This window comes from Nicotiana tabacum, chromosome 1, assembly GCF_000715075.1.
Source record: "Nicotiana tabacum cultivar K326 chromosome 1, ASM71507v2, whole genome shotgun sequence".
NCBI lineage: Eukaryota > Viridiplantae > Streptophyta > Magnoliopsida > Solanales > Solanaceae > Nicotiana > Nicotiana tabacum.
The window spans coordinates 135703104-135711787 of record NC_134080.1 but is presented as its reverse complement, the minus strand read 5'-3'; positions in this window follow the sequence as shown (position 1 = coordinate 135711787).

Below are 8684 nucleotides of genomic sequence, written 5' to 3'. Positions count from 1 at the left end.
AGCTCTCTCTTGCTTCTTGTTATATGTCACGACCCAAAACTCAACTCTGTTATGATGGTGCCTATCGATGGTACTAGGCAAGCCGACTTTCAAAAATACTTTCAATATATAACAGATGAGTTAAGACATTTAAAATAACCAGAGGTTTACACAACAACAGGGTAAAACCCAAAACACAAGTGCGGAATAGTAGTCTGACATCAGGGTGTCACTAAGTCATGAGCATCTACAACCAGTCTAGATTCTAGAATCAGAGTTTACAAAAGTCTATGCCAAATGCCATAACAAAAAAGAAAAGACAACAAGGAAGGAGAAACAAGGACTGCGGATGCCGACAACTACCTCGTAAGTCTCCGATAGTCCATCGCGCACGAACTCAACAACCTCCGCTACCGGTCTCACCTAAATCTGCACACAAAGTGCAGGGAGTAACGTGAGTACTTTCAACTCAGTAAGTGAACTGAGAAGCAGTGACGAGCTATACAAATATAAGTCATTTCAAAATTTTCAACAAAGAATAGACATGCTTTCAAATCTTGCAGTTAAAGTCGAGACAGTTTTATACAGTTCAAGTTCAAATAGACCGGATATAAAATCTTCCAGGAATTTCACAACAATGACAGATATCAACTAAGTTCAACAACAATTTAAAAGCAAGTACAGCATCTCATGCAACAGTTACCCAACTCATCTTAACAGCTCAATCACTCGGCTTTCAGCCCTCAGTACTCACACTTAATAGGTATTTGCGCTCACTGGGGGTGTGCAGACTCTGGAGGGGCTCCTTCAGCACAAGCGCTATATCACTAAGGCATGCTGCCGGATCTATATAAATAGCCCTAAGGCTCGTTGCGGTGTGCAGCCCGATCCAATATACATATATATATATAGCCATCGAGGCTCGTTGCGGCGTGCAACCCGATACATATACACGCACATAGCTCACAACTCGGCACTTAGGCCCTAGCTCAGTCACCAACCTCTCCAGTCCCTCGAGCTCTCAGAAATCATATAAATCAGCCCAAACAAAGATAATAACATGTATTAACAATAAACAAGAAGAGACGGAGGTATAATACGCAAGTAATATCATGATTGAGAATAAAACAGCAAATAGCAATTAATTCAACAAGTACACGACCTCAATGGGTCCCAATGGTGATATTATAAGGCCTAAATATGATTTCTAACTTGAATTGCCGTTAAATTTCTATAAAATAGAGAGAACATGTAGTTAACAGTAAGCTATTCGACTTTACAGTATCACGGGACGGACCAAGTCATAATCCCTTCGGTGCACGTCCACACGCCCATCACCTAGCATGTGCGTCACCTCAAAAATAGTCACGCAATACCAAAATTCGGGGTTTCATACCCTCAAGACCAGATTTATAACTGTTACTTACCTCGGTCTGAGCAAAACTCTACTCCAAAATGCCCTTGCCTCGCGAGTTGGCCTCTGAATGTCCCGAATCTAGCCAGAAGTAGTACAATACAATTAATATAGGCTAAAGGGATCAATTCCACACAAAAACTACTAAATTAGACCCCAAATCTGAAACTGGCTCAACCCGGCCCCCGGACCCACGTCTCGAAATCAAACAAAAGTCATAAAACTCGAAAGCACATTCACTCACGAGTCTAATCATACTAAATTTATGTCACGACCCCAACCCCGGTCGTGATGGCACCCAACACACTGTTAGACAAGCCTGACCAACTAACAACCCTTTTCTATTTTCTTATGAAAATCATTATCAGTTAACACAGTTAAGTTGCTAAATTACTCCAATAAGAGTTTAAGACAACGAGTCAAATATGCAGAAAGTCAGATGATAATACCACTACATAGCCCATACAGATTTGGTGTCACAAGTCTCGAGCCTCTAGTACAAGTTTAACAACCTAATACATGTCCATCTAGGGAATACTAATTAATAACAAGGATAGAAGGGAGAGATCAGGGCTACGGATGCCATGCAGCTACCTCGATGCTCCCGGATATACGCTGCTCAACTGAAATAATCCTCACTCAGCCTCAGATGCACCTGGATCTACACGCAAGGTGCAGGGAGTAATGTGAGTACTCTGAACCAGTGAGTAATAAACATAAATAATGGCTGAGAATAAGAAATCCACGGAAAAACACAGAGTAATCTATATTGCGGCAGTTTAAAAACAAGTAATAAGAGAGTAATAAAACAATGGAAGCGAAATGTAGAAATACCACAACAAATAAGCAGTTAAGTAACAGACATACAAAGAGAAATCAACACATAGAACGATACCCTATAGTACCCGCTGCGGCGTGCAGCCCGCTCCATTTATTTATCGTCGACGGCGCTCACTGGGGGTGTACAGACTCCGGGAGGGGCCCCTTGCGGCCCAAGCACAATATTGAGCCATCTCGTGGCATCAAATATAGGCCCTCAGTCTCATATCAATATCAGTATAACACTGCTGCGGCGCGCAGCCCGATCCTATAGTATCCTCACATCTGGCCCTTGGCCGTACTCAGTCCAGAAATCATATAAGCTCATCGGGCAATAGTAAAGTAGTAGTTCTCAGCCCAAAACATCATTTAATATATCTTTTAGTTTCAAAAAAATCGAGTAAAAGTGATTGAGTTGTAAGATAGTGGAAAACGGTACGACTAAGTTCAAGTAGTAAGTCAACAGTGAGGAAATAGTAAATAAACTCCCCGAAGGGTTCAAAGAATTGGCAAGAAGCCCAAATATGACAATCAGTCCAAATAATGATGATAACAAATAAGCTTTAATCGAATACGCAGTAGAAGCATCACTCGGGATGGACCAAGTCACAATCCCCAATAGTAAACGACCCGCGCTCATCATCAAGCGCGTGTCTCACCTCAATATAGCACTATGATGTGCAAATCCGGGGTTTCAAACCCTCAGGACATCATTTACATTCATTACTCACCTCGAACCGGTGAAATCTCTAACTCGCGACGCCTTTGCCCCTCAAATCGGCCTCCACGCGCGTCGAATCTAACCAAAATCATAGCGAATACATCACAATATGCTAAGGGAACAATACCCAATCGAAAACAATCGAAAAATATCAAGAATCTCGAAATTAGCAAAACCCGAGCCCCGGTCCCACTTCTCGGAAATTAGAAAATTTAAGATCAATGGATTCCTCATCTTCTCACGAGTTCATACATACCAAGAACTCTCAATTCCGAGCTCAAATGCTCCCTCAAATCCAAATTTACATTCAAAAAGTCAAGCCCTAATTCTTCCCCTTTTAATCAAATTTCCATGAATTTAGATGTTGAATCTACAATTAAATTATGTTTTTAAGTCATAAGACTCACCTCCAATCAATCCCAGTCGAACCCCTCTTTAAATCCTCGTCCAAAAGCTCTCAAGGATGTTCAAAAATAGTGGAAATAGACTTAGGCTCGCAGATAAAATGCTATTAAAAACTCTTCTGTCCAGCCCAGATTTCTTCTATGCGATCGCATCTAGACCTCTGCGATCGCATAGACCAAAAATTCCATGGTCTCAAATTACCCTATGTGATCGCAACATGCCCTATTCGATCGCAGTGCCTTACCAAACAACACTGTGCGATCGCAAACCCTTCATGTGATCGCATTGAACAACCAAACAGCCCCTAAAATCCTTCTATGCGATCGCAATTGCACTCCTGCGATCGCAGAGAACAAATGTCTGCAACACTTCCGCTGAAAAATCTGCAACTTCCAAAGGTTAGAATTGGTCCGTTTGACCATCCGAAATCACCCTGAGGCCCCCGGGACCTCAACCAAAAGCACCAACATATCTTAAAACATTATTCAAACTTGCTTCAATCATCAACACACCATAAACAACACCAAAACCATCAAATTACATCGGATTCAAGCCTAAATTTCTTAAAAACTTCCGAAATACACATTTGATCAAAAACCCGACCAAAACACCTCCGAATGATCTGAAATTTTGCACACACATCCAAAATCACCTAACGAAGCTACTGCAACTCTACTCTCGAAATTCCATTCTGACCCCCGTATCAAAATCTCACCTACCAACCGGAATTCGCCAAAATACTAACTCCGTCAATTCAAGCCTAATTCCACTCCGGACCTCCAAAATCAATTCCGATTACACTCCTAAGCCATGTATCAACCCCCGAAGCTAACCGAATCATCGGAAATCACATCCGAGCCCTCTAACTTAATAGTCAACATTCGGTTGACTTTTCCAAGACAAGCCTTCCTTAAAGAGACTAAGTGTCTCATTTCTAATCAAAACCAATCTGATTTAACTCTAACACACCGAATACCGATAATGAAACATGAAGAAGCATAAAATGGGGGAAACGGGGCAGCAACTCAAGTGACGACGGGTCGGGTCGTCACAATTTACTCCAATACGATAACAAAATCTCATTCAAAACCCCAAAAATCTAACTCAAAAATATTTCATCTTCTTCCCAATTTTTCACCCCAAATCACAAATTAGATGATAAAATAAAAGATATAATCATGGGATTTAACCAAAACTAAGTAAGAAACACTTACCCCAATCAACTCCGCAAAAATCCCTTCAAGAATTACCCAAATCTGTGATCTCTAGCTCAAAATATGAAAAATGGGCTCAAACCCTCGATTTTGAATTAATATTGTCTGCCCAGATTTCCTTCATCGCGAACGTGGTCGTCCTCTCGCATTCACGTAGACAAAATTGACTGCCTCTCAGCTTAACTCATCGCGAACTCGTCCCTAGCTTCGCGAACGCGATGCTTTACCAACACCGACCCTCGCGACGCCTCACGAATGCGTAGAACAAAAGACTGGGGTCCCCAGCTACCTCACTCCTCTTCGCGAAAGCGATAGCACTCACGCGTTCGTGATTCACACACTGCCTTACCCTTCACATTCGCATCCACTTTTCACGAACGCATAGAACAAAATCTCACCAGCTCAGGAACACTCTTTGTGAAGGCGTAAGAGGAAACCAGAAAAATGTAGCAGCAGATATCAGCTATCTCACCAAGGCCAAAAATGATCTGTTAACCACCTGAAACTCACTCGAGGCCCTCGGAACCTCAACCAAGCATATGAACTCGTCCCATAACATCATACGAACTTAGTCGAATCCTCAAATCACCTCAAACAATATCAAAAACACGAATTACACACAGATTCAAGCCTAAAGAACTTTGAAGTTTCCAAATTCTACAAACGACGCCGAAACCTATCAAACCATGTCCGATTGACCTCAAATTTTGCACACAAGTCATAATGATCCCACAAACCTACTCCAACTTCTGGAAATAAAATACGACCCCGATATAAAAAATTTCACTGCCGGTCAAATTCGCCAAAATTCCAACTTTTGCCAATTCAAGCCTAATTCTACTACGGACCTCCAAAACACAATCGGGATGCGCTCTTGAGTCCAAAATCACCTAACAGAGCAAACGGAACCATCAAAATTCAAATCCGAGGTCGTTTTCACATAAGTTGACATTCGGTCAACTTTTTCAACTTAAACTTCCAATTAAGAGACTAAAGGTCTCAATTCACTCCGAAATCATTTCGGACCTGAACCAACTAACTCGGTAAGTCATAATACCGCTGTAGAACACAAAGGAGGCAGGAAATGGGGGAATGGGTCTATAACTCTCTGAACAACCGGCCGGGTCGTTACATCCTCCCCTCTTAAACAAATGTTCATCCTCGAATGGGTCTAGAAATATACCTAGAGTCTCAAATAGGTGTGGATATCTGCTCCACATCTCCCGCTCGGTATCCCAAGTAGCCTCCTCCACGGGCTGACCTCTCCACTGCACTTTCACTGAAACTATATCATTTGACCTCAACTTTCGAACCTACCGCCCCAAAATAACCATTGGCTCCACATCATAAGTTAAATCACCATCCAACTGAACCGTGCTGAAATCCAAAACATGAGACGGATCGCCGATATACTTCTGAAGCATAGAAACATGAAATACTTGATGCAAACTTGATAAGTTAGGTGTCAAGGCAAGCTCATAGGCCACCTCCCCAATCCTCCAAAGCACCTCAAACGACCCAATAAACTGAGGGCTCAACTTGCCCTTCTTCCTAAATCTCATAACAACCTTCATGGGTGAAGCCTTCAACAAAACCTTCTCCCTAACCATGTAATACACATCATGGACCTTCCTGTCAGCATAACTCTTTTGTCTCGATTTCACCATGCGAAGCCGCTCCTGAATCAATTTCACCTTGTCCAATGCATCCTGAACTAAGCTAGTACCCAAAAGCTTAGCCTCACCCGGCTCAAACCAACCCATCAGATATTTTATGTTTATATGCTTCGAAAGCATTATGAAGATTAGTCGCATGTTCTGGACTTCAGCAAGGTGCAACTTGATGAGGATTTGATTTATGAATAAGAGCCGGTAGTTATTCTAGATCGGCAGGTTCGAAAGTTGAGATCTAAGGATATTTCTTCTATGAAAGTGCTTGAAAAGGACAGTCGATTGAGGAGCTTACTTAGGAATCGGTGTATATATCCACACCTTTTTACTAGTTCAGATACATTTCTATGTATGTTCAAGGACGAAAGTTTCTTTTAGAGGCGGAGCATATAACGACCTGATAGGTTATTTTTGGTTCTAGCTTCATATTTTGTAATCTGAGACCTTTTATTTGATGATTTATGTCTTGTGTGCACGATTTGTTTTGTTATCTAAAAGTCTAAATGTGATTTTTCAAAGAAAACTTGATTTGAAACTTAAAAGTTATTGGAGTTGACCACGACCAACATTGTTGGTAAAACATCATATCGGTATTTTTATGATTTTGGTATGTTCATATGTTTGATTGGGGTCCCAGGTGACTCGATCTTGATTTGGTGCTTATTGTGAAAAGTTGAAAATTTTAACTTAAGAATTTTGAAATATTTGAGTTTTGATGTGTGATTCTTGATTCCTGATGTTATTTTGGTGTTTTGAGCTTATAAGCTAGTTTTTATAAAGTTTATATACTTTTGTGAATGGTTGGAGTGGGGCATGGAGGGCTTGAATGAGTTTTGAGATGGTTTCCAGTCATTCTTGTACAATTTGCAACAGTTAATCTGTTGCTGGTGCATAGTGCATCGTGAAGGTGGAGCTAGCCTCGCGTTCGCGTAGGGTAACTTGGACAGGGGGATGGTTACTTTTCGGGAGCATGAAAGGGTGATCATGAACGCCAAGGCTAGGAGGGAGTTGACCTTCATGAACGCGGGAGCCTTGATGCGAACGCATAGGCTTCTAGGCAGCCTAGTGGTAGAGGAATTTACCAATCGCAAACGCGTTGGGTGTGCCACGAATGGAAGGCTTGAGGGAGATTGCCTTTCGCGAATGTGAGTTGTGCTTCACGAACGCGGGGGTTCCTTCGTGAATGCGAAGAAGAAAGTTGTCTAGGTAAAAATAGTGATGAAAATTGGGATTTAGTCATTTTTCACCATTTTAAAACCTAAATCACTGATTGAGGAGATTTTGGAGAGGATTTTTATCCCAACTTCTAAGGTTATTAATTGTTATCTAGTTTGAATTTATTCTCATGAATTTTTATAGAACTTTATCTCTAAATCTAGTATTTTAAAGTGTAGAAATTGAAATTTTGGGAAAAAACTTATGAGAGCTAATTTTGAGGATTTGGACTTGATTTAAGGTCCAATCTTGATATAAATCACATATTTGGAATCGAAAGAGAATAGGTAAACGGGAATTAGTCTTAATTTCGGATTTCAACTGGTTGACTTTTTGTTGAGTTTTCCAAATGTGATAAAGATTGATTTTTGATACTGAGATAGTTTCTAAAGCTTGTTTTGACTTATTTGAGCATTATTTGATAGATTTGAGTTGTTTAGAAACTTGTTCTAAAGGGAAAGTTGTGTTGGATTGTTGACATTGTACAGGAAAGAGGTAAGTATCATGGTTAACCTTGATTTGAGGAATTATGTGTATTGGTCTATTTTCTACGTGTTTTATGTGTTGGGAGCTGTGTATATGCAATGTGGTGAGTGCATATGCATTGTCATGGGTTAAAGCATGCGGGTGAGACTAGTTTATTTATGCCTTTACTTATTTAATGCTTTTATTTGTTAAATGCCTTTACTTATTTCATGTTTTTACTCGTCAAATATTTTTAGTTGATTTATGTCTTTACCTGCTACATGCTTTTACTTGTTACGCGTTTTTACGTGCTATGGCTTTACTTTTTACATGCTTTACTTATCACATGTCTTAACTCGTTTCATGTTTCGTTCTTCTCTGTGGTATTAGGTTGTGTGCTACTTGATCGTTCGTGTGTTATTGATCTTGTTTGAGTCTTTGTCGGGATATATATGTGAGACTAGTTTACGGAATTGGATTGCCTAATATTCCTTGTTAGTATTCATCTCTTCCTTAATGAATTAGATTTTTCTATTCTCCTAGATATTTTATTATGATGCTCGCTATGTTGGTTATGTTGTTGGATGATTCTATATGAATTGATATGTTGGATTAGGTTGCCACAATAATGTTGTGATAAGGATCGGGTTGCCGCCACAATGATGTTTTATATATTGGATCGAGTTGTGCGCCACAACATATATGATACATGTTTTGGTGTTGTTTGTGATTTAGTCCTCATTGTGAGTTGTAATTATGTTGTTCACGGATATTGTTCTTCC